General features: G+C 28.8%; 1 long non-coding RNA gene across 1 annotated transcript; it reads right to left on the reverse strand.

The window, feature by feature from the left end:
- Nucleotides 1–835, reverse strand: LOC111242053. Its single transcript, XR_002668569.1, has 2 exons — nucleotides 703–835; nucleotides 1–427 (listed from the first exon to the last, which is right to left on the reverse strand). It is a non-coding gene; the product is annotated as an uncharacterized LOC111242053 (long non-coding RNA).
- Nucleotides 836–7561: the final 6726 nt, after the last annotated feature.

Genomic DNA, 7561 nt, shown 5'->3' on the forward strand with positions numbered 1-7561 from the left:
GAGGAATCCAATCACAGTTACAAAATTTGTATATGCAGTCCAAAGGACAACTTGTTTTATTAGAGAATAACAATTTTACATTGATGGCAACAGCTTAATATAAATGCTTGTAACCCAATGGTAGCTGAAAAAAGAATTATACAGAGAATTTCTAGAGTAAAGAATTCAAACTGCTTATACAACAACAATCCCTAGCAAAGTTAATGCAGTGACTCTTTCAAGATTAAATTCAAATGTGGCCTATAAATCCTTATCTTTAATCCTAAGAAAGAGAAAAATATGATGATGTTATTACTTGACGGTGAACTAAGTTGGAGTTGAGTCATTCTCCTTAGTAGCGGCTGCAGATATCTCTTCTTGATGCTTCTTTTTCCAATACTCATCAAGTGGGGGTCCAAATATTGCCTTCCCAGAAACAACACCAATACTGCATAGACATACAAAATCTAGCTACATAACTAACTAGACCAAACTAATTCAAAAATCTCCAAACAGATCTTAATTTGATTGTTCTGGGAGCTAATATCCCTACAGATGTTGTGCTTATAAGTTTTAGTAATCCTAAATTGATTTATATTACAGATGAAGTCACCAAAGGCCAAGATGAACAAGATCAATATATTAAACAGAGCAATTAAATTGGGACATGCATTTGTAGAGCGAAATTGGATACGCGTAGAGGGAGAGAAAAGAAAAACTTACATGACTGCACCGATTACCGTAGGGAAGGAAAGAAACCTGCTTCGCCTGAACATTGTTAAAAATCAAAATATGTTCGCATGCGATGTCTGTCTCAAATCTGAAGCAGGCAGGGCAACAAAATGGAGATGGTAAGGAACACAAGGTCCATCGGCCTCAACCCACATAGTCATTGGAGACTAGAAGCCCAAATAGAATTTGGGCCAAAGCCCATAGGATAGAATGAGTTGATCCAACAAATGCTACATTTTATTTTTTGTTTAAACTCCTTTGTCGATACAATTAGAATTCTGGTTCCTTAATTTCAGGACACGACATCTCAGACAAGAAGGAAAATATGAAGCATGTAGATATCAAATCTATCCATCCTTAAAAATGCAATCCTTAGTCAATGATTGCCTTTGATTTTTACGAGCATTAGTTTCTAAAGACAGAAGAAATGGCCATTTAAGATCAGATTTGTATTCTTGAATCATCATATCGAACTTGACTCAAACCAAGTTGACAACCAGGACAAGAGATTATCTGAGAAGCTAAATTCAATTTTCAAAGTTCAAGCTAATAGCTTTTTTATCAGAAGTTCAACCTAATAGTTGAAAACGTTAATTAATTTTGACAGAATTTACGGCTTTATGATGTAAAAGAGTTCCTCAGTGCTTCAAGTTTAGATTTCATTGTTGAAAAACTCGTTTAAATATAATATTGTTATTTAATGAATAAATTCAAGCTTAATGTTAACTTGTTTAAAATACGAACAATGGACGTGATTTGTTTTATTCTTCTATGGTTTGATTATTTCATTAACCTTTTAATGAATTGACTTTTAAATTTATTAATTTAATATTTGAAGATATTTTTATATAAAAATATAATATAATTATTGCCAATAAAAATAACTTCAAGGAATGCAAAATAAAGATAAATATGGTTAAATTTTTCTTATAGTTTGTCCGTATGTTTTCATTTAATAAAATATATAACTCTTAAGAATGAGAGTTAGATAAAGGATTAAATAGAAATATATAAAAGCAGTAAAAAAAATTAGAGTTTAAAATATATACAGTCATAGGGTAAAAATACACTGAGTCAATAAACAACTGATTTCAGAGTAACTTAAAATATTAAAATAAGAGTAATTTTGGAGAGACTTCCTATAAATATTTCTAGAAAAGAAAAAATAAATGAATATGAGACTTTAATTGGAATAATTTCAAAGTTTTTATATTATCACTAAATTTCTTATTTTTTTTATAATGACAAATTTAAAAGCCACTTTTAAAATTACTTCTTAGTTATTATTAATACCTGATAATATATAAAAATCAATGTCTACAAATACAACCACATTTTAAATACTTGTTCACATCTCAATAAACAACTTTGTATGAGAATTGCTATTAAATTTTTATTTATGCAATGTTTGACTTATTATGTGAGTATAGATCTTGAAATATATCAGTCAATTCAATTGATTTTATTTAAGATTAACATCCAAGTAGATCAAAGGGATCAAGTAATAGAACTAGAAGGATTTTTACAATTATTCAAAGAAAGTTCTAAATGAAAGGATAATATGCTAGTTTGCTAGTTTGGAGTTATCTAACTCAAAGTGACCTATTTTAGAATCCGATTATATGATTTTTAAAAAAGAAGAAAATATGAGATGAAGTCAATAATGTTGGAAGTTTCGCATCGATAAGGCCAATTTATAATATATAAATGGGGTGGAGACCTCACTTTACAAGTCGGTTTTGTGGGGTTGAGTTAGGCCTAAAACCCACTTCTAACATCCCACATTGACTAAAGATAAGACTAATTGATAATATATAGGTGGGGTGCAGACCTCACCTTACAAACTGGTTTTGTGGGGTTGAGTTAGACCTAAAACTCACTTCTAACAAATAATACCAAATTGACTTTGAGAATGTATATGTGATTATTATGAATGTAACTATTTTTAATGAGAAAATATTACACTAAGTTATTTTCAAGATATATATATATATATATATATATATATATATATATATATATATATATATATATATATATATATATATATATATATATCGAGTAGAGATTTTGAGAATAAAATTATTGTAACTCTACTAATATTAGATTCATATACAAAACAATATTGATTAGATTTAATAAAGATTTCTAAATTATAAAACAGCAGGAAAAATGAGAATTACTTGGAAAAGTAAAAGAAAGAAAATTTGCTTTGTCATATAAGATTGACTTAGATCCTAATATGCGAATATTTAAAGTGAAAAGATATATAGTAAGTGAAAAAATTTTAAATTTAATGTAATACAAATATTATGAAATTACGATAAATAATCTATTTTATTTAAAATAATTGACGAATTATATTATAAAAACCATTTCAATAAAATAATTGACTTAAGTACTTAATTTTAATGTTAATGACGGGTGTATAAACAAAATATAGTAATAATTAAATATTTTTTTTTATCTCTTCCATTTCTTAGTCCAATGTATATCCCATCAATAAACTTCTTATCTTTTTATTTTTCTTATTTTGATCTGCTTTTCATCCACTTCAAAAACTGAATATAAATATAACATTCCTGTTAATTTACACTAGCCAGTTGAATATACATAATTTGTGAATATATAAATTGATGTATTTAATTAACTTTATATCAGTAAAAAATGTAACAAAAAATAAACAAAAAACGAAAAGGGTTTATTAAGATTTTTAAGCAAAAAGGAACACTAAAAATCAACGCACATTGAAGTGTAAACTCTAGCAAATTTGAAAATGAGAAGGAATTTTTTTAAAATATGCACAAAAGTTTTGAATAAAGGTTTTAGTTAACGTAAATACGAAGAAAGGTATAGAAAGGGTGATTTGAAATTAAATGGGGTATGTTTGGATTCCTACCAATATATGGTTATGGAATTATTGAGCCACGTGTAATAATAACTTTTGATTCTATATGACCATTAATTATAGCCAACCAATAATTACGTTTGACATTTATACGTAGTGTGTGGTATAGTATGGAGGGAAAGGTACGATACGACTAGCAAAGATGAACCGTACTCACATAATATATTCATTATTTATTTCCATAAAATAAATACATTTTATTTCCTTTCTTATTAATACGGTGGGGCTCATCGTATTTGTAGATACTCCTAATTTGAAATCTCTTATACGAGAATGTTACGTAACTTTTAATAATTAATAACAGATTATAACTTCAAATCATATGAATGTAGGTGATTATAGCAAATGTTTTTTTTTTCTTTTAATTCAAACAAAGCAAATGTTTGGGAATCAAGAGGAAAATCTGAATCTACGTGTAAAAGAAACATACTTTGAGTTCAGAGTAATTGTTCGAGGGTGGATTTAATTCACCGATGTTGTTCGAAGTCAATATAAAGCAAAAGAACACTGTATAAAGAAAGAGCAACTATAGATGAAAATTTTTTTTAGACGTCAAATCAATACCTAATAATTATTAATATGTAATATTCTATATGATACTTATCTTTTTTTTTTTCTCTCTTTCTCAACAAAGATAATTTTGAGATTTTATGTATGTGCCATAATATTTAAGGTGATCATTTATCCTTATCATCAAAACAATCTTTAAAGCTTTCATCGCTTTGTCAAAAATATCATCCCATCTAAAATTCCCATTAATACGATCATTTGTATCTTATCAATATTTTATTGACCTTAATTCTACTTCTAATTATATATAGTAATTCTACATTTTAATCTATTTAAATCTAGATGGACGAATTTATTAGTTTTTTATTTTGTTTTTGTTTGTTCAATGTATAAAGAACCCGTGAATAGTACATTAAAAATGATAAATACTGATTTATCAGACCAAATACTAAAATGAACTTAAACACCCGCCTTTTCAATTTTCCACTGTATAGTTCATTTTAGGCATAATTATGTTGTAATTTTTTTTTTATATTTTATTTCCTCCAATTTCTTTAGTGACTTTTTAATATAATACATGAAAATGGTGAAAAAATATATAAATATTAAATTTCAAATGGATAGACACTGAAATACAAAATCAAATTATATCAGCATAACTTCCATAGAAAAACAATTATAGTGGACAAAAGAATATAAGCATATTGTTATACTTATTTTTCACACACACACAAAAAAAAAAGAAAAAAAAATTAATAGCAAGGTATTCCGTAAAATATTTTTTTTTTAGAATGAGAACATGAATTTCTTTTATTCAACCCGTATTTTTAATCAATAAAACACATTATAGCGTATTTAATGAAAATCAGCACACAATATGTGAGAAGTAAAACATCAAAATACATTATCGGAATTTAAAAAAAGGCATAAAGCACCCTAACAACAAAGTACAAAAGTAAACTAACCTTTCTACTAGTGCACTCACAATTCTCCTTGTTTTTCATCAAGAAAGGCACAACACTCACGATTCTCTTTATCTTTGATCAGCAAAGGTGAATAGTAAACAAAAACTGACAGAAACCCTTGTAAAAGGAATAACACATCTAACAAAGACAACATAACTAACAAAAACAACACAACGTCTTTCACAGAGAAAGTATGGGAACAACAGGAATGCGTAGTAATGAAAAAAAAAATTGAAAACTTGACGAAAATATATCAACCAAACCGACACATATCAAAATAATAAAAATGGATAATATGGGTATTGTTTTTTCTACTACATTGTTTTGATAAAATAGATTGGTAGGGTAATAAAAGGTTTATATACGCATCGTTTTGTAGCCTCTCATTTCTTCCATGCTTTTTCATTCACATGTCCGATGGGGTGATTTAAATGAACTCAGAGTTATAACTTCAACCTCAACCATCAACCAATCTGATCAAACTCCCAAACTAAGTGGTTGAATTACATTTAATACTGGTTGCTCCAGAGAGTCATCCATAACAGGCATTAATTCCAGAGGTTACAGTTGCCTAAGCAATTAGCCATTACCACGTCTTTAGCTTCTTCACTTGTCACTTGTCACACAAATTAATTTGCCAAAGCAACATTAAATCCACACTACTTTCAATGAATCTCTTTGTCAAAGATACAACATTTTACTCATTCATCCAAATAAAACACAAAATAGCTTCATGTTTTGCGGCTTTCATGAGGCTATCTCATCTGTTCGAATCCAGGATTAAGGAAATACTTACGATTGCTTTTCGAATTATTTGCTACACATATACATGGCGTTGTGGATTTATGTGTGACATGATCGATATATAAGTTACTTTAATAAGATAAAGCAAATGTGAAAATTTCCAGACAGTCAGATGAATGTCAAAAGAAAGAAGAAACTCTTCTTTACGATTACCGACCACATGTACTTTATCAAGAAGACAGATATTTCCATAAACTTCAGTTTAATATACATATAAATAGAAGAAAAAACACACACTACTCGATTCCAAAGAAAGGAGCCAGTTACCAACTTCTAATGTACTCTAAATAAAAACAATCAAACACTCTCACTCCTATCATTGCATACGTGAATTATGGATGCAACATAGTACTACTAAGAGTAATTTCATATTCTCTCTTCAAGGATTATGCTTTTGCGTATAAATATAGTCAACGTGAGCAGCGAGTGTTCTCTTCATCAAGCATTCATCCTCTCCAAAACCATCACAGCTCTCATCAACCGCCTCAACTCTCTGCAAAATATGACCTCAGTTAATAAATATCATATAGTATTTAACCGCCAACAATATAAAAGTGTGGCTACGTAGATACTATTAAATCAGAAAAGATTAATGATAAAGATAAGGAATAAATAACTCTAAGTATAATTAAAGTTGAGGCAACCTGTTGGTGATGTTCTATGAAAGATTCCTGGTGAAAGGCTGGTTGATGGCGTATGGCATGAGAGAGCATGAAGAACAGTAAGAGGGTGAAGAAGAAGGGTAGAGGGAGCTTGGTCATGTTGGGAGAGAAGGATGAAAAGTTTTTAAGATGGAAAAAGAGATAGAGGGGGTTTGAATGGTAGAGGGAGTGAAAGAAGGAATATATATATATATATATAGAGAGAGAGAGATAAGGATGCGAATAGAAGTGTGAACTTTTGAAGTAAGTTATTTATTGTAGCTCACAATCAAAGACCAAGGGCATCGAGGAACTACTGTGAAACAGGGGATACATAAATAAAACCTCAAACACGCTTTTCCTTTATGTTGAATAAAGTTGTCCATGAACAGTAAGTCACATGAATATTGAACAGTAGATAAAAACGGAGAGGAACCGAGAAAGCAACCTAGGACCAAAAAGAATCCTTGGATTGGAAAATTTGTTACAGGGATGGCTTGGAAACTGATTAAAGAAATAAATTATTATATTTTTATCCTCACTTCTAACGTGGAATTTTTTGACAAAATTAATTATTTAGTTATTGTTCTTTCCACCAGTAGTTTTTTGTCAAGGGAAGTGTGGTCCATTATAAACAAAAATCATTAGATTTTATTTGAATGGTTAGGATTTTATGAAAATACAGATAATTTTCTAAAGTCATCATGCGACCACTAAATATGTGTGGATATTTTAAATTAAACACCTTTTATTAAATGTGTATGGCATTTACAATTTGACTTGGTAAGGTTTATATAATTTTATAAGCCTATTAAAACTCTAGTAAAATAATAATACTTTAACTAGTCCATACTTGGTTACTATTTTTAAGGTTTTTTCTCTCTAAAAATTCACATGACTCTTAATGAAAAAGAAAAGAGTGTATTATACTGCTCTGACTTATATGGTTGTTTTTGTGATCAGAGTGGTCACTGCATATACGTCTGTCTTGATTTATATTGAGCCTATAATTACGCTTTAAA

This window comes from Vigna radiata, chromosome 7, assembly GCF_000741045.1.
Source record: "Vigna radiata var. radiata cultivar VC1973A chromosome 7, Vradiata_ver6, whole genome shotgun sequence".
NCBI classification, from domain to species: Eukaryota; Viridiplantae; Streptophyta; class Magnoliopsida; order Fabales; family Fabaceae; genus Vigna; species Vigna radiata.